Here is a 23,686-nt window from a genome sequence, read left to right as displayed (position 1 = left end):
TGCTCCATACTATGGCAACAAAGTCCGAACACTTTTACAGTACAGTTCGGCGCCCCGAATTTTAGCATTATATGCATTGGCTCCGAATCATGTCTTTGGTCAATAGTTGGGTTGCCCGGCTCCTGTGCTTACTACCTTACATTCTGCTCTATCGGCTAGGGTAGTAAAGGGAGAAATACTGCGATTGTGTCCTGGTTTATCTAGATGAGCACCTTAGTAGAGAAAGCCGAAAACTGACTGTCATGATGCGGCGTGAGCCGGTCAGCTGTTCGGAGGTTACAAATCTTTTGCGATTTTTTCCGCATTATGCGACGGATCGGCCTCAGTCCGATCAGGTGTTTACAGCATCCTAGTCCGGATTAAATGCTAACTAGGGGCTGCGCCTACATTTTTATTGTCAAACTCCTATGGCTAAGCGAGGGTGATAAAGCCACATAGTCCGATTGCCTGGTTCGTTGCGCTAAACACCTCCTTCAAGGACCAAATTTTTGGATCAAGAGTGTTTAGATTCCATCCTTAACACCCCCGTACTACCTACATGGGGGCTGAAGCCGACGACTGGCCAACTCTCAGATTTAATAAAAACGGCTGCACATGAGGTAAAATTTTAATAATAACAAGCATTATATTACATAACAGCTTTGTTCCACCATACAGGATAGGATAACATGAAAGTATTTCATGCAAAAATAATGTCCTTAGCACATTGCTCCGCTACAGTGCGGGATCCCTCCAGGACATCTTCAAAATACCGCTCGGGCGTGCGGTGCTCCTTGCCAGCGGGCGGCCCCTCGGTCATGAGCTTGACGGCGTTTATCTTCGCCCACTGCACCTTGACGCGGGCGAAGGTCATCCGTGCACCCTCGATGCAGACCGACCACTTGATGACGTCAAGCCGGGGGCAGGCATTGACCAGCCGCTTCACGAGCCCGAAGTAGCTGCTGGGTATAGCTTCGGTAGGACACAGCCGGATTATCAAATCCTTCATGGCTAGTTCGGCCACCCTATGCAGTTCGACCAGCTGTTTTAGCTGGTCGCTAAAGGGCACCGGATGTTCTGGCGCAAGGTATTGCGACCAGAACAGCTTCTCCGTCGAGCTCCCCTCTTCGGCTCGGAAGAATTCTGCAGCATCGGCAACAGTGCGCGGCAAATCCGCAAACGTGGAGAACTCCAAATCCGGGTTAGTAAGAGATACCTCTTCTTCACATATTTGCTCTGCATAATGAAGGCCTTACCCGCCGCGATCTTCTTGGCCTCTTGGATCTCCTGGAGAGCGCCCTGGGCTTCAACCCGGGCATCTTGTGCGCTTTGGCGAGCCTTGGCGAGTTCAGTCTCTTGGTCCGCCATATTGCGCTCCAAGGACTCGCATTTCTTGACGGCGTCCTCGAGCTCCAGCTGGACCTCATCAACCCTGGCCTCGTGTTTCTCATGAGCGGCTTGTTCCTTTGCCGCTTTGTCCTGGGCCTCGGCTAGTGCCTTCTTGAGGGTTTCCACCTCAGTCGCCACTCCTACAAATACCATGGCACTATAGTCAACATAAATCATCAATCCTTTCTGATATACAGCAGGTCATTACATACCTTGATTGTCTTCCAGCTGTTTTTTCACATGGCCGAGCTCTTCCTCGGTCCGCTCCAGACTCTGCTTCAGTCCGGAGACCTCAGCAGCATGAGAAGTCGCAGCCAGCAACGATGCCTGCTTATTCACATAGACATGTCCAGTTAGTCTCCTGCGAAAGTTATTTCATCCTCTGTCCGGCTTTTCTTTCCGAACACCAGACAGAGTCTCAGGGGCTACTGTCTATACTATGGCATTCTTTTCATATAATTGCGTCGCTTACCTCAAAGCCTATCAGAAGGCTGATGTAGGCTTCGGTCAGTCCGCTCTTCGCAGACTGAATCTTCTCAATCACCGTACCCATGAGGGTATGATGTTCCTCAACAATGGAAGCGCCTCGCAGCGCTTCCAATAGGGTATCCGGTGCCTCTGGTTGGACAGAGGTCACCGGCGGAATGGGCACACCTCCTTCTTTCGAAGGAGGTTGCTTGCCGGATTCCAGAGCCGTATAGGTCTGCGGGACCATATTCGGCGTGGGGCCGAATTGGATATGGCCCCCATCGTCAGTCTCCATGGGGATTTGCTCCCCCATGTGTCCGGCGACCGAGGTTTCACCCTCTAGCGCTGCCCTGATGGCCTCCTGCGTCTCTCCCTAGCCTGGGATCCTTCGGGACAACACCTCGGTGTCATCCATGGCCCTGGGAGAGGAGGCCGCCGGAAGGGACCCGCTGTCCATCACCTTTGGGTCCAGCGAATTCCTCGAAGATGAGGATCGCTCGAGGTCAGAACGAGCCGGACTGCAAGTGCATGGTTCAACATGTTAAAACTACAAAGTAAAGAGGTTTATATATAAATGCATCTGGCCTTTGAGTACTCACGATCTGGCTAGGGGCTTATCTCGGGGGTGCCGCTCTGGGCTGCTGTCGATGTCCCACGCGGAGTTATCCGCGAGGGAGACCTTCCCCTTCTTGGACGCTTCTGCCTCCAGATTTGTGGAGGCCGCCCTCTTCTTCCTTCCCCCCTCAGGGGGAGAGTTGCTCTCCTCCTCCTCGTTGTCCTCGGCAGCGGAGGAGTGAGTCTCGGTGTCTTCGGATGCCACGTCCGAAGCGCCCTTGCGGCGGAGACCGCTTCTGGTCTCCTTGGACTTTTTCTTGGCCTTCTTCTCCGGCGCCTGGTAGGGCGCCGGAACCAGCATCTTCGTCAGACGCAGGATAGCTGGGTCTTCGGGCAGCGGAGCTGGACACCGGATCCCCTCTGCCTTCTTTGTCCATCCCTGAAAAGTTAAATGGGGAAGCCTAGACATCTTCTCAGATATACAGGCGGAGGATATACCGCGTAATATGGAGAACTCACCGGACTGGCTGAATGAGTCAGGTCATGACCGCGATCCTCGGTCGTTTCTGGCCACGTCTGGTTTCCCTTGAATAGCACCTTCCAGATATCTTCGTGCGTGGTGCCAAAGAATTGTTGCAAGGTCTGGTGCTTGGCCGGATCAAACTCCCACAAATGGCAAGTTCGGCGTTGGCAGGGAAGGATCCGGCGAACAATGATAACCCACAAGTATAGGGGATCGCAACAGTTTTCGAGGGTAGAGTATTCAACCCAAATTTATTGATTCGACACAAGGGGAGCCAAAGAATATTCTCAAGTATTAGCAGTTGACTTGTCAATTCAACCACACCTGGATAACTTAGTATCTGCAGCAAAGTGTTTAGTAGCAAAGTAATATTTTTGGGTTTTGTAGTGATTGTAACAGTAGCAACGGAAAAGTAAATAAGCGAAGAACAATATGTAAAAAGCTCGTAGGCATTGGATCGGTGATGGAGAATTATGCCGGATGCGGTTCATCATGTAAAAGTCATAACATAGGGTGACACAGAACTAGCTCCAATTCATCAATGTAATATAGGCATGTATTCCAAATATAGTCATACGTGCTTATGGAAAAGAACTTGCATGACATCTTTTGTCCTACCCTCCCGTGGCAGCGGGGTCCTAGCGGAAACTAAGGGATATTAAGGCCTCCTTTTAATAGAGTACCGGACCAAAGCATTAACACATAGTGAATACATGAACTCCTCAAACTACGGTCATCCCCGGGAGTGGTCCCGATTATTTCACTTCGGGGTTGCCGGATCATAACACATAGTAGGTGACTATAGACTTGCAAGATAGGATCAAGAACTCACATATATTCATGAAAACATAATAGGTTCAGATCTGAAATCATGGCACTCGGGCCCTAGTGACAAGCATTAAGCATAGCAAAGTCATAGCAACATTAATCTCAGAACATAGTGGATACTAGGGATCAAACCCTAACAAAACTAACTCGATTACATGATAAATCTCATCCAACCCATCACCGTCCAGCAAGCCTACGATGGAATTACTCACGCACGGCGGTGAGATTCATGAAATTGGTGATGGAGGATGGTTGATGATGACGACGACGACGGATTCCCCTCTCCGGAGCCCCGAACGGACTCCAGATCAGCCCTCCCGAGAGGTTTTAGGGCTTGGCGGCGGCTCCGTATCATAAAACGTGATGAATCCTTCTCTCTGATTTTTCTGTCCCCGAACACGAATATATGGAGTTGGAGTTGAGGTCGGTGGAGCAACAGGGGGCCCACGAGGCAGGGGGGCGCGCCCAGGGGGGCAGGCGCGGCCCCACCCTCGTGGACAGGTGGAGGGCCCCCTGACGTGGATTCTTCTTCCAGTATTTTTAATATTTTTCCAAAAATAAGTTCCGTGGAGTTTCAGGTCATTCCGAGAACTTTTGTTTCTACACATAAATAACACCATGGCAATTCTGCTGAAAACAGCGTCAGTCCGGGTTAGTTCCATTCAAATCACGCAAGTTAGAGTCCAAAACAAGGGCAAAAGTGTTTGGAAAAGTAGATACGACAGAGACGTATCAACTCCCCCAAGCTTAAACCTTTGCTTGTCCTCAAGCAATTCAGTTGATAAACTGAAAGTGATAAATAAAAACTTTTACAAACTCTGTTTGCTCTTGTTGTTGTAAATATGTAAAGCCAGCATTCAAGTTTTCAGCAAAGGTTATGACTAACCATATTCACAATAACACTTAGGTCTCATGGTTACTCATATCAATGGCATAATCAACTAGCGAGCAATAATAATAAATCTCGGATGACAACACTTTCTCAAAACAATCATAATATGATATAACAAGATGGTATCTCGCTAGCCCTTTCTGAGACTGCAAAACATAAATGCAGAGCACCTTTAAAGACCAAGGACTGACTAAACATTGTAATTCATGGTAAAAGAGATCCAGTCATAGTCATACCCAATACAAATTAATAGTAATGAATGCAAATGACAGCAGTGCTCTCCAGCGGGTGCTTTTGATAAGAGGGTGATGACTCAACATAAAAGTAAATAGATAGGCCCTTCGTAGAGGGAAGCCGGGATTTGTAGAGGTGCCAGAGCTCGGTTTTGAAATAGAGATAAGTAATATTTTGAGCGGCATACTTTCATTGTCAACATAACAACCAAGAGATGGCGATATCTTCCATGCTACACACATTATAGGCGGTTCCCAAACAGAATGGTAAAGTTTATACTCCCCCTCCACCAACAAGCATCAATCCATGGCTTGCTCGAAACAACGAGTGCCTCCAACTAACAACAGTCCCAGGGGGAGTTTTGTTTGCAATTATTTTGATTTGATTTGCATAAAGCATGGGACTGGGCATCCCGGTGACCAGCCATTTTCTCATGAGTGAGGAGCGGAGTCCACTCCTCTTGAGAATAACCCGCCTAACATGGAAGATACGGACAGCCCTAGTTGATACATGAGCTATTCGAGCATACAAAATAGAATTTCATTTGAAGGTTTAGAGTTTGACACATACAAATTTACTTGGAACGGCAGGTAGATACCGCATATAGGAAGGTATGGTGGACTCATATGGCATAACTTTGGGGTTTAAGGGATTGGATGCACAAGCAGTATTCCTGCTTAGTACAAGTGAGGGCTAGCAAAAGACTGGGAAGCGACCAACTAGAGAGCGACAACAGTCATGAACATGCATTAAAATTAATAAACATTGAGTGCAAGCATGAGTAGGATATAATCCACCATGAACATAAATATCATGAAGGCTATGTTGATTTTGTTTCAACTACATGCGTGAACATGTGCCAAGTCGAGTCACTTAAATCATTCAAAGGAGGATACCACCCCACTATACCACATCACAACCATTTTTATAGCATGTTGGCACACAAGGTAAACCATTATAACTCATAGCTAATCAAGCATGGCACGAGCAACTATAATCTCTAATTGTCATTGCGAACATGTTTATTCATAATAGGCTGAATTAGGAACGATGAACTAATCATATTTACAAAAACAAGAGAGGTCGAGTTCATACCAGCTTCTCTCATCTCAGTCAGTCCATCATATATCGTCATAATTGCCTTTCACTTGCACGACCGAACGATGTGAATAATAATAAGAGTGCACGTGCATTGGACTAAGCTGGAATCTGCAAGCATTCAATAAACAGGAGAAGACAAGGCAATATGGGCTCTTGGTTAAATCAACAATAATGCATATAAGAGCCACTTCAACAATTTAATCATGGTCTTCTTCCTATCGACCCCCAAAGAAAAGAAAAGAAATAAAACTATTTACACGGGAAAGCTCCCAACAAGCAAAAGAAGAACAGGAAATCTTTTTGGGCTTTCTTTTAATTATTACTACTACAACAAGAAAGTAAACTAGCTAAAAGCTACAACTAATTTTTTTTGGTTTTTATTAAGGTTTTTCAAACATACAATAAGAAAGCATAAAAAAGGAAAATAAACTAGCATGGATATTACAGTGAAAGAGTATGAGCACCGAAAACTAGCAATGAGTGTGTGAACATAAATGTAACGTCAGTGAGAAATACATACTCCCCCAAGCTTAGGCTTTTGGCCTAAGTTGGTCTATTGCCACGGATGGCCTGGCGGATATCCAAAGTTGTAGTTGGGGTCGTACTGCGATGAAGAAGCCCCTGATTGCCACTGGTTGGAAATCATCTCCGGATCCCACTGGTAATTAGATTGTCGTGGTGGATCAAATTGTGGTCCCGGCTCTGGCTCTGTGGCTGACGTAGGGTTCCGGTAGGCGTGAATGGCCGCCAGCGAAACGAGATACTGGCCTGCAGATAAATCAAACAAGGAAGGAGCAGGCAAGGTAATAGTCTCAGGGTGATGTTTATCAAAGAACAATTTGTATTTAAGCGCCCTTTCCCTGTTCTTAACAATAAAATCCTGCGCTACCATACTCTTATAATCTAAATAAACAGTGGGCAGCAATTTTTCTTCTTTTTCATAGTGCCTAATAGGTATGTTATAATATGCAGCAAGGCGTGAAGCATAAACACCTCCAAAGATGGGGCCCTTTGTACGGTTCAGACTTAACCGTTTGGTAATAATACCGCCCATACTAACAGAGTCATCACAGAATAAACCATGGAACAAAATAATAATATCAGGAACACTAAAGTTTCCACAGTTTCTGTGACCAATTAAGCAACGACTAGCAAATATTGCAAAGTAGCGTAAAACAGGAAAGTGTATCCTAGTGATTCTTGCATCGGAAACCTTCCTAGTTTCCCCTACAGTAATAGTGTCAATAAACCCGTCCACATCTTTACGATGTGGTTCCTCTAAGCTACCCTCGAAAGGTATTTTGCAAACCCTGCAAAATTCATATAGTGACATCTTCTTAACCACATCATATAAATGAAACTCTACTGAAGGAGGTGATTCCTTAGGATAATAGTAGAAGTTTTGCACAAAAGTATTGGTGAGTAAGAGATACTGTTCGCATTGGTCACGGAGGAAGTCGGCGAGGCCTGCATTCTCAGCCAATTCATAAAAATCATCATAAATCCCGACTGCTCCCAAGAAATCATCGGAAGGCCATTCACACGGCCAAACCTCCGCGGTGCGAGGCAGATTATATTTGGGCCTCTCTGCTTCCTCACTTTTCTTTTCCTTCGAGCTTCGGCCCGCTGAGCCCCTCAAAAATCTCTTCATTATTTTCTGAAAAATTCTGAAATTTTTAGTAACTTGAAACAAAAGTGAACCAAGCTCAACGAAATTGATAGCAACTACTCCTACAAGTGCCTAGAGACTATATCGTGCATTAGAACTAATTGGAACCATATAAATTTGACATGCAAGCTCAAGAACATGGTCACCTAGGCAGCACAAATTTGCAATGAATAAAGCACTAGAACAAAAACTAATTGGACCAATGGAGGAGTCACATACCAAGGAACAATCCCCCAAAGCAGTTTTGTGGGAGGTGCTTTGAGCAAGGAGATCGAAAATCGCAGCAAAATGAGCTATAACTCGTGCTTGAGCTGGATGGTAATTTTTTTGGGAGGAAGAAGAAGTGTGTGGGTGCAGGAATAAGTGGAGAGGAGCCACCGTGGGCCCACGAGGCAGGGGGGCGCGCCCTGTAGGGGTGGGAGCGCCCTGGACCCTCGTGGCCAGGTGCTTGCTCCCCCTGCTATGTCCTTAGTGCCAGATATTCTCAAATATTTCAGAAAAAATCATATTAAATTGGCAGGGCATTTGGAGAACTTTTATTTTCGGGGTATTTTTATATTGCACGGATAATTCAGAAAACAGACCGAAAAATACTAATTTTACTTTATTCCAACTAAATAACAGAAAGTGACAGGAGGGTACAGAAGGTTGTGTTTCCTAACTTCATCCATCTCATGCTCATCAAAAGGAATCCACTAACAAGGTTGATCAGGTCTTGTTAACAAACTCATTCTGAATCGCATGAAACTGGAGAAATTTCGAATAACACTATGTTACCTCAACGGGGATATGCACATCCCCAATAATAAGAATATCATATATCTTCTTGACAGTAGGAAGAGGAAATTCAAAACCTCCAAAAATAATCGATGGAATTTTTCCAATAGAGTTGATACTGTGGACTTGAGGTTGTTTCCTCGGAAAGTGTACCGTATGCTCATTACCATTAACATGCAAAGTGACATTGCCTTTGTTGCAATCAATAACAGCCCCTGCAGTATTCAAAAAGGGTCTTCCAAGAATAATAGACATACTATTGTCCTCGGGAATATCAAGAATAACAAAGTCCGTTAAAATAGTAACGTTTGCAACCACAATAGGCACATCCTCACAAATACCGACAGGTATAGCAGTTGATTTATCGGCCATTTGCAAAGATATTTCAATAGGTGTCAACTTATTCAAATCAAGTCTACGATATAAAGAGAGAGGCATAACACTAACACCGGCTCCAAGATCATATAAAGCAGTTCTAACATAGTTTCTTATAATGGAGCATGGTATAGTTGGTACTCCTGGATCTCCTAGTTTCTTAGGTATTCCACCCTTAAAAATATAATTAGCAAGCATGGTGGAAATTTCAGCTTCCGGTATCTTTCTTTTATTAGTAACAATATCTTTCATGTACTTAGCATAATGATTCATTTTGAGCATATCAGTTAATCGCATACGCAAAAAGATAGGTCTAATCATTTCAGCAAAGCGCTCAAAATCCTCATCATCCTTTTTCTTGGATGGTTTGGGAGGAAAAGGCATGGGTTTCTAAACCCATGGTTCTCTTTCTTTAACGTGTTTCCTAGCAACAAAGTCTCTTTTATCATAACGTTGATTCTTTGATTGTGGGTTATCAAGATCAACAGCAGGTTCAATTTCTACATCATTATCATTACTAGGTTGAGCATCAACATAAACATCATCATTAACATTATCACTAGGTTCATGATCATTACCAGATTGTGTTTCAGCATCAGAAATAGAAATATCATTTGGATTCTCAGGTGTTTCAGCAACAGGTTCACTAGAAGCATGCAAAGTCCTATCATTTCTCTTTTTCTTCTTTTTAGAAGAACTAGGTGCATCTAAATTATTTCTCTGAGAATGTTGCTCAATTCTCTTAGGGTGGCCTTCAGGATACAAAGGTTCCTGAGTCGTTTTACAAGTTCTAGTAGCCACTCTAACAGCATAATCATTATTCTTACTATTTAATTCATTGAGCAAATCATTCTGAGCTTTAAGTACATGCTCTACTTGAGTGGTAACCATAGAAGCATGTTTACTAATGAGTTTAAGTTCACCTTTAACTCTAGACATATAATCACCCAAGTGTTCAATCATATAAGAATTTTGTTTTAATTGTCAACCAAAATAAGCATTGAAGTTTTCTTGTTTAACAATAAAGTTGTCAAACTCATCTAAGCATTGTCTAGCAGACTTATATTAAGGGATATCACCTTCATCAAATTTATAGAGAGAATTTACCTTTACTACTTGTGTCGGGTTATCAAGACCATGAGTTTCTTCAATAGGTGAAGGATTAAGATCATATGTTTCTTCAACAGGCGGTAAATTTAGACCATGTATTTCTTCAATAGGAGGTAAATTCTTAACATCTTCAGCTTTAATACCTTTTCTTTCATAGATTTCTTTGCCTCTTGCATATCTTCAGGACTGAGAAATAGAACACCTCTTTTCTTTGGAGTTGGTTTAGGAATAGGTTCAGGAGCTGGCTCAGGAAGTGTCCAATTATTTTCATTGGTCAACATATTATTCAATAGAATTTCAGCTTCATGCGGTGTTCTTTACCTGAAAACAGAACCAACACAACTATCCAGGTAATCTCTGGAAGCATCGGTTAGTCCATTATAAAAGATATCAAGTATTTCATTTTTCTTCAGAGGATGACCAGGCAAAGCATTAAGTAATTGGAGAAGCCTCCCACAAGCTTGTGGGAGACTCTCTTCTTCAATTTGCACAAAATTATATATATCCCTTAAAGCAGCTTGTTTCTTTTGAGTAGGGAAATATTTAGCAGAGAAGTAATAAATCATATCCTGGGGACTACGCACACAACCAGGATCAAGAGAATTAAACCATATCTTAGCATCACCCTTTAATGAGAACGAATTTTTTTTAAGGATATAAATGTAGCGAGTTCTCCCATCATTAGTGAACAGGGTGGCTATATCATTTAATTTAGTAAGATGTGCCACAACAGTTTCAGATTCATAACCATAGGAAGGATCAGATTCAACCAAAGCAATTATATTAGGATCAACAGAGAATTCATAATCCATATCAGTAACACAGATAGGTGAAGTAGCAAAAGAAGGGTCAAGTTTCATTCTAGCATTAAGAGATTGCTGCTTCCATTTAGCTAATAACTTCTTAAGATCAATTCTATCATTGCAAGCAAGAATAGCTCTAGCAGCTTCTTCATCCAGAATATAACCCTCAAGAACAACAGGCAATTCATATTTATTAGGGGGAGAGTCTTCATCATCACTATCATCAAAATTATCAGTTTCAATAATTTCATTCTCTCTAGCCCTAGGAAGTTGTTCATCAAGAAATTCACCAAGTGGCACAGTAGCATCAAGCATAGAAGTAGTTTCATCATAAGTATCATGCATAGCAGAAGAGGCATCATCACTAACATGCGACATATCAGAACGAATAGCAGAAGCAGGTTTAGGTGTCGCAAGCTTACTCAAAACAGAAGATGAATCAAGTGCAGAGCTAGATGGCAGTTCCTTACCTCCCCTCGTAGTTGAGGGATAAATTTTTGTTTCCTCATCTTTCAAGTTCCTCATAGTGACCAGCAGATATAAATCCCAAGTGACTCAAAGAATAGAGCGATGGTCCCCGGCAACGGCGCCAGAAAATAGTCTTGATAACCCACAAGTATAGGGGATCGCAACAGTTTTCGAGGGTAGAGTATTCAACCCAAATTTATTGATTCGACACAAGGGGATCCAAAGAATATTCTCAAGTATTAGCAGTTGAGTTGTCAATTCAACCACACCTGGATAACTTAATATCTGCAGCAAAGTATTTAGTAGCAAAGTAATATGGAAGTAACGGTAACGATAGCAAAAGTAATATTTTTCGGTTTTGTAGTGATTGTAACAGTAACAACGGAAAAGTAAATAAGCGAAGAACAATATGTGTAAAGCTCATAGGCATTGGATTGGTGATGGAGAATTATGCCGGATGTGGTTCATCATCTAACAGTCATAACATGGGGTGACACAGAACTAGCTCCAATTCATCAATGTAATGTAGGCATGTATTCCGAATACAGTCATACGTGCTTATGGAAAAGAACTTGCATGACATCTTTTTTCCTACCCTCCCGTGGCAGCGGGGTCCTAATGGAAACTAAGGGATATTAAGGCCTCCTTTTAATAGAGTACCGGACCAAAGCATTAACACATAGTGAATACATGAACTCCTCAAACTATGGTCATCACCGGGAGTGGTCCCGATTATTGTCACTTCGGGGTTGCCGGATCGTAACACATAGTAGGTGACTATAGACTTGCAAGATAGGATCAAGAACTCACATATATTCATGAAAACATAATAGGTTCAGATCTGAAATCATGGCACTCGGGCCCTAGTGACAAGCATTAAGCATAGCAAAGTCATAGCAACATCAATCTCAGAACATAGTGGATACTAGGGATCAAACCCTAACAAAACTAACTCGATTACATGATAAATCTCATCCAACTCATCACCGTCCAGCAAGCCTACGATGGAATTACTCACGCACGGCGGTGAGCATCATGAAATTGGTGATGGAGGATGGTTGATGATGACGACGACGACGGATTCCCCTCTCCGGAGCCCCGAACGAACTCCAGATCAGCCCTCACGAGAGGTTTTAGGGCTTGGCGGCGGCTCCGTATCGTAAAACGCGATGAATCCTTCTCTCTGATTTTTTTCTCCCCGAACACGAATATATGGAGTTGGAGTTGAGGTCGGTGGAGCAACAGGGGGCCCACGAGGCAGGGGGCGTGCCCAGGGGGCAGGCGCCCCCCACCCTCGTGGACAGGTGGAGGCCCCCTGACGTGGATTCTTCTTCCAGTATTTTTAATATTTTCCAAAAATAAGTTCCGTGGAGTTTCAGGTCATTCCGAGGACTTTTGGTTCTGCACATAAATAACACCATGGCAATTCTGCTGAAAACAACGTCAGTCCGGGTTAGTTCCATTCAAATCATGCAAGTTAGAGTCCAAAACAAGGGCAAAAGTGTTTGGAAAAGTAGATACGACAGAGACGTATCAAACAAGCATCACCTGGATCACATTGACGAGCTTAATGTTCTTGTCCACCATGCTCCTGATACGTGTCTGCAGCGGCGTCAGCTCATCTGACGAAGCCCAGTCCAGACCCTTCTCTAGCTAGGAGGTAAGCCGCATTGGGGCCCCGAACTTAAATTCGGGAGCCGCGTCCCAGGTGGTATCGCGAGGCTCTGTGACATAGAACCACAGCTGTTGCCACCCTTTTACGGTATCTACAAAGGTACCTTTGGGCCATGTAACATTGGGCATCTTGCTCACCATGGCGCCTCCGCACTCTGCGTGTTGACCATCCACCACTTTCGGCTTCACGTTTAAAATCTTGAGCCACAGTCCGAAGTGGGGTGGGATGCGGAGAAAGGCCTCGCACACGACAATAAATGCCGAGATGTTGAGGAAGGAGTTGGGGGCCAGATCATGGAAATCCACCCCGTAGTAGAACATAAGCCCGTGGACGAATGGGTGGAGGGGAAATCCCAATCCGCGGACGAAGTGAGGGATGAACACTACCCTTTCATGGGGCTTTGGGGTGGGGATGATTTTCCCCTTGGCCGGAAGCCGATAGGTGATTTCCTTGGCTAAGTACCCGGCCTCCCGGAGCTTCGTGATGTCCTTCTCCTTGACGGAGGAGACCATCCACTTGCCCTGCGCTCCAGATGCGAACATGATCGGAGTGCTTTCTTTGAGGCGGAAGAGATGAGGACTTGGGTGCTAGAGCTCGAGAATGGGTGGGCAGAGAGAGAGAGAGAAGGCGTGGGTGAAAGGGGGTGAATCCTTATCCCCTTATAAAGGCAGCGAATATCAAGCGCCTCCCCACTCGCCTTAAAACTCGCCTGTTTCCCAAGGGCCGCGCAGACGGCATGGTTGGATTACCCACGCCCGTATTGATGAGAATCCCACAATAAGGGGACGCGATCTCTGCTTTGACAAGACGTGCCAATGAAACCGTATCTCAAAACATGGAGCGGCAGGCCAAAAATGGTTCAAAATAATGACCGGGTGGTGATGTGGCGTCACGCTACAAAAGTTGTCACTGGATTGGACTCGTGAAATATTATACTCTCTGCGGTTGTGTGTGGTACTTGTTTTGCAGAGCCGGACACGTTCTTTGTGTTCGAAGGCTGTTTTGGAGTATTCAGAGGAGGAACCCGCCTTGCAATGCCGAAGACAATCTGCACGCCGGATACCTCGTCATTGAAGCCTGGCTTAGGGGCTACTGAGGGAGTCCTGGATTAAGGGGTCCTCGGACGTTCGACCTGTTGGACATGTGCCGGACTGATAGGCTGTGAAGATACAAGACCGAAGACTTTCACCCATGTCCGGATGGGACTCTCCTTGGCGTGGATGGCAAGCTTGGCGTTCGGATATGAAGATTCCTTTCTCTGTAACCGACTTTGTACAACCCTAGTCCCCTCCGGTATCTATATAAACCGGAGGGTTTAGTCCATAGGGACAATCATAATCATACAGGCTATACTTCTAGGGTTTTAGCCATTACGATCTCGTGGTAGATAAACTCTTGTAATACTCATATTCATCAAGATCAATCAAGCAGGAAGTAGGGTATTACCTCCATAGAGAGGGCCCGAACCTGGGTAAACATCGTGTCCCCTGTCTCCTGTTAGCATCGACCTTAGACGCACAGTTCGGGATCCCCTACCCGAGATCCGCCAGTTTTGACACCGACAGAAGCACCCGAGCTTCTTGAAAGGCTTCAGGTCCAGATGCTGAGCGAGTAGCAGTGCTCGGACATCTTCCCGCGTGATTGGCCCATGGTAGAACATCCCTGTTGGTTCGAGGATCTGCTTCATGATCACTTGGGCAAGTTCACACTGTACGTGATAAAACTCAGCTCTGATTCGATGATCCGGTGTCCTTCCTACACTTGTGGCCCAGTTGACAATCTCGGCATCGTTGGTAGTAGGTGACATGCGAAGGCGTTGATTATCCCTTCTGTACTCGAGCAGGTGATGCATGAGGTAGAATCCATCAGCCATACTGGTGTGCGGTTGCTGGATGCAGCAGAAGTCAGTCTTATGACCAAAAGCCAGCCCGCGATTCCTGTACTTTTTCACCTTGATATATCCACCAGACATGCTGAAGGTTAACAGGGCACTATCGAGAACACTCTTTATGTGCTTGTAATCTTTTTTCCTGAGGTTCTTCGATGAGTCCAAGTACATCGCATGGGAGTATTCCGGGGACAAAACGATGAGGACGCCCCCCCCGCTGCACAAATTAAGTACACCTCAAATTAGCCTCCATGCTTGCAAAGGAATGATTAACACTTACGAAAGGATATGTGCAGATGACTTACGTGGGATGATAAGGAAAGAGAATCACTTCCTTGTCCTTATTAGCGATCATGAATCCGCCGAGGTACTTGCTCGCATACTCACGGTGCTCTTTGCAAACTGCCAAGAAGCTCTCGTGCATATAGAACGGGTCCGCAACACAGATATATTTGATGTTCTCGACCCTGATGAAGTAGTTCAGATACAGCGCATACATGCGGATGAACTGGAAATCCAGCTTGGTCATGTGGAACATGTCGTAGATGTAGTCAAATCGCAGGATGAACTTATTCGTGGGCCATCTCTCAACGTACAACTTCTCACCCGACACTTGAGTCGCGTAAAGCGGGTATCCTGATTTTTTCGCGACCAGAAGGCTTTTCTCTCTGGCCAGCACATCTTCATGGGGTCTCCTTAGATCATTGTTCAGTATGTGCTCTAGCGCTTTCGTAGGTAGGATCGGCTGGCCAGCGACATGGAAGCGCTGCGCACCTTCGACAGGTATTCTGTCTACCACCCGGGGCTCCAGAGGCGGCTGGCTGCTTGAAGCAGCTCTGGCTCCTTTAGGGCCTTTCTTGTCCGGTCTCCTCCTTTGCTTCTTGGCGGGTGGCGGTAGTGAGCCCACCATACCTTCCTTAACCACCACCCCCAGTGTCGTCGGGCTAATCAGTGGACGGGCCTCGGGGGGTTGCTGGGTACATGCGGCATGTGGAGGCGTCTCCTGCGAGGATCGCTTGAAGAGAGACTTTTTGCATTCCGCCTTAGGACGTTCCGGCTCCGGCAAATCAGGCAGCATCAAGTCATCATCTCCACGCTCATAGCCTGAGTCTTCGCCGTCCTGAGCCATCAATCCTCCATCATTATAGGCGGTATTGAAATACTTGTCTGGGTCATCATCATCATCCTCCATGTCATCATCAACATTTACTTGTTTAACAGCGGGGGCTACATCATCTGGCACTAATGGAGACTCTCCCTCGCGTCGTCCGCTATCACTCGCCACGACAGGTGCAGGTAATGTGGTAGGTGGGGTGGTGTTCATACCTTCTTGAGAAGGTGGCGTTGGCGTGATACTGGGCGCCTCGAGACGAAGAAGAGACTTCGGCCAATGCAAGAATCAAAAGGGGTCTCATTGAATCTTAGGGATCTCGTTGTCATCGACTAGTACCGGACGAGGCAAATCCTCGAAGCCCGCAAAGACACTGGCCACGTTAACCTTGAAGACGCTATCACTACAAAAAAAAGACACATCCGTGACATTTTGGGCCGAATGAATTTTTTTTCTGTCATACATATGACACTTCTATGACGATAATTGTGACAAAACCCGGTATCATCATAGATGTGGTGGGCTCCTACTTCTATGACAAAAAATCATGATAGAAAATGGGCTTTTCGTCCTGGGCGGGCCGGAGATGCAGCTGCATGACATTCTTTGGGCCGTCCATGACGGAAAAACCGTGGTAGAAGCAAGGGGGAGGAAAATTTCGGGGAGTTCCCGGTTACGGTGGGAGGTCGGGGGCCGAGTGATGCGCGTTTCTCTCGTACACGTACGCGCGTGTGTGCGAGGCGTTGGCTCTAACTGAACCCGAGCGAGGCGTTGGGCTCTAACTGAACCCGAGCGATTGCACTGCAGGCTACGCGTTACTGAACCCGAGCGATCGATCGATGGCTATTAACTGAACCCGATCGAGCGATTCCTTCGCTACTGCTGCTAACTGAAGCCGATCGACTGGATGAACAGTGAGCGTTGCGGGGGGGGGGTGGATGAATAGTGAGCGGTGGCGTTGCCTCTGGGTGAACAGGACCCCGTGGTGTGGAGGGCTGGATGAATAGTAGACGGTGGAGGGGTGCCCGTGGAGGGGTGGTTGAACAGTAGCCGGTGGAGTAGCGCGCGGTGGAGGCTGGATGAACAGGAGCCCGTGGAGGCTGGAGGAGGTCGACGGTAGCCCATGGAGGCTGGAGGAGGTCGACGGTAGCCCGTGGAGGCTGGAGGAGGTCGACAGTAGAGATGAACAGTATCCCGTGGAGTCCCGTTTTGTGGTACGCCACACCCCTCCCGATGAACAGGAGCCCCATTTCGACCGTAGGAGGTCCGTTTCGTCCGTTTTGCGGTACGCCACACCCCTCCCGATCAACAGGACCCCCGTTTCGACCGTAGGAGGTCCGTTTCCTCCATTTTGCGGTACGCCACACCCCTCCCAATCAACAGGACCCCGTTCCGAATGTAGGACGTCCATTTCCTCCGTTTTGTGGTACGCCAGCCTCGTTTCCATCGCCTGTTCCGTCCAAGCCCTCCCGATGAACACGACCACCCATTCCGTTCCGACCCAGCCGGTTGGCTCCCACGCGTTCCGTTGCCTCCCGATGAACACGACGCATTCCGTTGCCTCCCGATGAACACGACGCATTCCGTTGCCTCCCGATGAACACGACGCATTCCGTTGCCTCCCCATGAACACGACGACGACACTATTTCTCCGTTCCAACCCAGCCATGTACACGAGCCCTGGCCGTACGTATGCGCGAGTAGGCGTTCGAGACCCCGCCCGTATGTACACATACGTGGCCGTATTTTCTTTCTTGCACCCTGGCCGCTGTACGTACGTGTACATGCTACGTGCGCGCCTCTACTACGACACGTGCGCGCCTCTACATCCACCAGTATATATGTACGTACACGTTCGCGACCAGAATGACAACGCTACGTACGCTTCGACCAGGTGGGTCCTGACTGTCAGGCACTTCCTTGCGTGCGAAGATGTAGCTGGTGGGTCCTAGCAGTCAGGGCGGAAACGTTTTTTTCGTGAAATACGGTGGCCCGTCCGGTGGGTCCCCGCTGTCAGGTGGAGGAATAATTATTTTGCACGTAATAAGGAGGCACTTCCTTGCTGCGGCCGTGGACCCAGCTGTTAGCCTCTCCACGTACAGTCCACGTCCGATGGAAGCCGTTCCTTGACCACGTTGACCACGCCGCGCCGAGAGCACCAGGGCGGTGGACGACGGCGAGGCCTAGGAAGGGGACGACGCGGAGCCGGGGAAGACGCGGCAGTGGATGCCCATGCGTAGAGGAGTACGAGGGTTCACTGGTTCGCTGCGGTGTGAGGCTGCCGTCGCCGCAGAATAACAGGGGGTGTGGGTGAGTAGAGGGATGGCCTGGCCAGCGGTGGGAGTAGTAGGGGGCGGTGAGGCCTCCGCCGCATCGCAGCCGGCCACGGGAGGCAGGAGCACGAGGCACGACCGGCGCTGGTTTGGGCGGCTGGAGCAAGAAGACCAGAGGTTGAAGAAGCACTACGGCCGTTGGATGGACATCGTACGGTCACTGGAGCTAGAATCGTGCATATTGACTAAGTTGACAAAGCCCTCCGTCCCCGTCAACTTAGTAGGCCCACAAGTCAGCCTGCCACTATACTGGGTCCCAGCTAACAGGGGGAGTATTCATTTTTTTGTGCGTAATAAGGAGGCACTTCCTTGCGTGCGAAGATATAGCTGGTGGGTCCGAGCTGTCAGCGGCGGTAACGTTTTTTTCGCGAAATACAGAGGCCCTTTCGGTGGGTCCCTGATGTCAGGTGGAGGAATCATTATTTTGCGCGTAATAAGGAGGCATTTCCTTGCGTGCGGCCGTGGACCCAGCTGTCGGCCTCTCCACGTACAGTCCACTTCAGATGCATGTCGGTCGTTGACCACGTTGACCAGGCCGCGCCGAGAGCACCAGGGCGGTGGACGACGGCGAGGCCTAGGAAGGGAACGACACGGAGGCAGGGAAGACTCGGCAGTTGTTTCCCACGCGGAGGGGAGTACGACTGTACGAGGGTTTACTGGTTCGTCTGCCGTCGCCGGAGAATAACAGCAGGTGTGGGTGAGTAGAGGGATGGCTAGGCCAGCGATGGGAGTACGGTGGGGCGGTGAGGCCTGCGCGGCAGCAGAGCCGGCCGCGGGGAGGAGGGAGCAGGCAGTCCCGCCGGCGCTTGTTTGAGCGGCTGGAGCAGGAAGAGCAGAGATTGAAGAAGCACGACGGCCGTTGGATGGCCATCCAACAGTCACTGCTTGTGCGTCAACCTTTTTTTAGGAAAGCCTCAAATCTGTGGAAAACAGCATACAACCCATCTGCCATTATTTCTAATAATTTACAGCCCATTTGCTAATTATTAAGGTTTTTTTGGAGCCCATATTCTTTTTGTTAGCATTACAGCCCATATTGTGGCCACGGTTAAAAAATTATACGAAATTTTGCATATTTCGGTGCGGTCCGAACTGTTTTTAATCCCGAAATTTCGACTCACATTCAAACTGATTTTAAAAATAAATGTATATCAATATAAAATCCAACAAATTCTCCACGCATAAAAATTAATGTAATTTAAAATCTCGAAATGAAAAAAAGATATTTGAAACTAATTGCCGGTTTGATGTGTTTTAAAAATGTACAACCCATTTCTCATTACTGATGGGCCATTTTCTCGGCCAGCCGAATGAAAGCTCTCCTCGTCTTGAAAGATTTGCAGCCCAACAGGCCTGACAAAGCGACTTACTTGGCAAATCACAAAAAAACTGGGCTGTGGCCGTGGACCCAGCTGTCAGCCTCTCCACGTACAGTACTCTTCCGATGGAATGTCGTTGACCACGTTGACCACGCCGCGCCGAGAGCACCAAGGCGGTGGACGACGGCGAGGCCTAGGAAGGGGACGACGCGGAGCCGGGGAAGACGCGGCAGTGGATGCCCACGCGGAGAGGAGTACGAGGGTTCACTGGTTCGGCTGCGGTGTGAGGCTGCCGTCGCCGCAGGGCCTGGCTAGCGGTGGGAGTAGTAGGGGGCGATGAGGCCTCAACGGCAGCACAGCCGGCCACTGGAGGCAGGAGCAGGCGGTCTCCCCGGCGCTGGTTTGGGCGGCTGGTGCAAGAAGAGCAGCGATTGAAGAAGCAGCAGGACCGTTCGATTCAAATCCAACGGTTACTGCTGCTAGAATCGTTTGTTGACTAAGTTGACAAGCCCTGCGTACGCGTCAACTTAGTAGGCCCACAGGTCAGCCTCCCAACCGGTGCGCCCCAGATGTCAGTGGGAGGAATCATTTTTTTCGCGTAATAAGGAGGCAGTTGATTGCGTGCGGCCAGGCCAGCGGAGGGAGTAGGGTGGGCCGGGGAAGCCTGCGCGGCATCACAGCGGGCCACAAGAGGAGGGAGCAGGCAGTCCCGCCGGCGCTAGTTTAGGCGGCTGGAGCAGGAAGATCAGAGATTGAAGAAGCACGTCGGCCGTTGGATGGACATCCAACAGTCACTGCTGCTAGAATCGTGTGTTCACTGACAAAGCCTTGCGTAAACAAGTCAGCCTCGAAATCTGTGGCGTGTACAGCCCATTTGCTATTATTTTTATAATTTTTACTCATTTTCTAATTCATATGGAATTTATTGCAGCCCGTTTTCCATTTTTAGAATTGCTGGCCATTTTCTGGTCAGTACCAGGGTCAAAAAATTAACTAAATATGTGGGAAATTTTGAAAATTCGCAAATTTTTGCTGGGGAACGAAATATTCTTAATCCAAAAATTAATAGCCATACTAAAACAAATTTAAAAATAAATTAGTACTATGTCATGTTAAATCCAATGAAATACGTATAAGATATCAGTGAAGAACAAAAACAAAAAAAGAAACTTATATCCCATTTGCTATAATTTTTTTGGAATTTTCAACCCCTTTTGATATTACTTTTAACAGACATTGACCATACTCTTAAGCCAGGCCGGAATGCATCCCTCCTCGTCTTGAAAGATTTGCAGCCCAGTAATTCGGAGAAAACAAATAGGCCTAGCTTGGGTATTCTTCAAAAAGAAATACTGGGCTACCTATTTTCCCAAAGAACTGGTGCATGAGCATTTAGCTTTATTTATTTATTATTTACTTATTTATGTTTAGGGGACCATGAGCATGTACCTGGGCCGGATTCATGTGAGAGCCTCCCTTCCAGTTAATTATGGGCTTCTCTATTGGGCCTTCATCAGTGGGCTGCATGTTATCAACAAGTGGAAAATGTGTTCCGTACGAAAAATAGTATGCGCTACGTACGGTACGGGGCACTAAAGGATCGAACCGTGCAACGACTTCCAAAACATTGTGTTTGTCGTTCTAACAACACATTTATTCAACCAACAGACGAAATATACTACTGATTGTACATTGAAAACAGCAGCAGCAGCAACCAGGGCTGGGGGTGCAACAGAAGCAGTAAGCAGGCCAGAAGAGTGAAGACGCAGCTCTCTCTTCCAAACCAAACATCAGCCATCATTACAAAAGGGCTACCAAAAAAGAACAAGTGTATGCATCAAACTAAATAAAGATCCTACTACACCAAGTGTACGCATCTAACTAACTGGCTCAGTTAGACGTTACTATTTATTAAGCTGTGGAGATTGGCTGACGGCTTGAACCAGATGGGTGCCTGACGGGGGAAACTCCAGCCAGCAGGTCGAAGTCTGATACTTGCGACCCTCTCTCCTACTTTGGGCTGCAGAGCGTGGCGGCACATATCAGGGTATGGTGCATGCAGAGACGCATGGTACGCTGTGTACACACAGTTTTGCCTGATGAACGAAACCGCGCTGCCATCATGATCCTTGCCGTCGGTTATCTCCTGGTTAATCGGATAATTCAGTCCGACAAACAGAGAGCGTGTACCAAGGCTACTTACCAGCCTCCAGTCAAAAATTCCTGAAGGCCCAGAGAAGCTGGGATCCTGCTCAAAGACCTTGCAGTGACTGTGATTGTATTCCGCGAAACAACACGTCCGGTACGTGCGAACGATCATCAATCTTTCGCCGTCGTCTGATCGAGCCAGGAACCACCTGCAACTGCCATGCCGCTTTTCTTTGAAAGGTTCTGGGATTAGGAAGGGTAGGGACACCAGGCGGCCTACAACATCATATCAAGTTGGAGTCAAATAAAAAAGGGCTCTTGATTTAGTCAATCTTAAGAACAGCATGTTATGAGCATGAATATTTTTTCAGCAAATGTTGACAGTAATATAAGCAAGCCATCATGATATCATAGGAAAGTAACATACTGCTGTAACAGCCGTTTGTAGCGATGACTGGAGTAGGCCAGCAATACGTCCAGCCATAGAAGGAGTCGACAGCGTAAATGAAGCCCTTGTGTTCAATGGCATCAGAGAACCATGGAGGATGTATGATCCTGCGATGGACGTGCAGATTTATCCACTTACCGCAGTGACCTGTCAGATAGGCGAGACCGCGGTTGAAGAACGCAATTAGCCTGAAGTCTTTATAATTCGCAGATCTTGTGGGCACTTGGCAGATTACAACCTTGAGCAAATCAAACTTGGTATCATGTTGGCTACTGTAAGATTCCGAGTATTCTGGGCCGCGGTGCCAAAGCAGTGCAGTGTTAATCGAAGGAAGGGGGATCAATCGCCGGGTGTAGACCTCCACGAGCATCCAGCTGCCGCGACCGTCGACGAGCACCATCCAAGACGTGTTCATGCCGACCCAGTACATACCGTTAATGTAGTTGAGGCTGACGGGGATCGGATCGCAGTCAAGGGGGTTGATGCTCGCCACCCTACGATCGTTATGCTGCGTGACACGCCGTTTCTGAAGATCAGGCGGCATCAGCAAGCAAGGAGCTGGCTTAAAAAGCTCCGGCCTGAGGGCTTTGAGTAAACGGTACAGCCCCGACGAGCACGCGGCGAGCGGCATGGTACTGAGATTGTCCACACGCGAAACAATGAGCTTGATTACCTCTGTGGGGAGCGAATTCCAGCCACTCTTTCGGCGGACGCTGCTCGGTTCTGCCATTGTTAGTGCTTGGGTTTCGGACGAGGGGGGAGGCGCCTTAGCGGGGATGGAAGATTGGACGAGATTATGTGCGGACAAAGATGGAGAAGCGAATATGTGCTGCGGGAAGTGGACAGGTGATGATGACTACAGCACGCCGCTTGACTTACGAGACACATACCAGCAGCGTAGGGTCATGTCGATGCCAGACAACTTGCTTGAGTGATCACAGTACTGGTACTCCCTACAGTGCTATGCCCTAACTTGCTTGAGTAGAGTAGTAGAGTAGGACTCTGCTCTACTACTAGCACCGGAGGAGTAGTATATTCTAATCTAAAATAGTTACAAACTTCAATGCCCGAGCGTGGAACGACTACGAACCGTGCTCAAAGACCGTGTCTACGTGGTGTTTGGACATGGGCGACAACCTCAACGCCAACGGTGCTGCTCCCGTTGCACCGTATGTGTTTCTGTCCTTCCTGTTCGAAATCGTGGTAGAATTCATGTTTCTACTCTGTATCCTACTACTATGCTAGTCCACATGATTAGTTTCATCTCTGTTATAGCCGTCATGATTTATTTTGTGCTTATTCGGATTAAATCTCGTAGTAACTTGCTCATATATTCAACTGGCGCAACGTCCCCTACAGCCACTCCCGTTTCATGGACGGCCTGGTCGATGCCTCCAAGGAGCCCTTCGTCCACTGCTATGAGTGCCCGATGCCGTTTTGTGGCTCGCCGGCGGACATGGTGCATCACCTCACGGATGCGTGCAGCGGTCACTGCTGGCCCTTGGCGGAGAACATCAAGTACGAGACGTGCTACCCGTTCACCATGCCGGAGTCGCTGGAGGATCACCGCCGCCTGCTAGTCTCGGAGGAGGA

The sequence above is a fragment of the Triticum aestivum genome, chromosome 3D (genome assembly GCF_018294505.1).
Source record: "Triticum aestivum cultivar Chinese Spring chromosome 3D, IWGSC CS RefSeq v2.1, whole genome shotgun sequence".
NCBI lineage: Eukaryota > Viridiplantae > Streptophyta > Magnoliopsida > Poales > Poaceae > Triticum > Triticum aestivum.
Note: the sequence above shows the minus strand (reverse complement) of the source record.